The following is a 292-nucleotide window of genomic DNA, read 5'->3' on the forward strand; positions in this document are numbered from 1 at the left end:
CCCCCCCAACACCCCCACCCCGTTGGCCCGCAGGAGCAGGAATAGCGGCTCCTCGGTGGCGGCCGCAGCGGGGACTGCCGTGGTCGGGCGCTGACAGGGCGTCCCTCCCGGGCCGCCCCGGCCCCGCCCCCGCGCGCCTATTGGCCGAGGCGCCTATCAATCACGGGACGTTGACGCCCGCCTTGCTCCCTCGCCCGGGTAGCCACGTTCGGTTGAGCTCCAAGTAGACCAGCGGCAGCGGCGGCGGCTGTGCCGGAGGCGCTGAGGGAGGCGCAGGCGGAGCCGGGCGGGC

This window comes from Lipotes vexillifer, unplaced genomic scaffold (genome assembly GCF_000442215.2).
Source record: "Lipotes vexillifer unplaced genomic scaffold, Lipotes_vexillifer_v1.1 scaffold1003, whole genome shotgun sequence".
Lineage (NCBI taxonomy): Eukaryota > Metazoa > Chordata > Mammalia > Artiodactyla > Lipotidae > Lipotes > Lipotes vexillifer.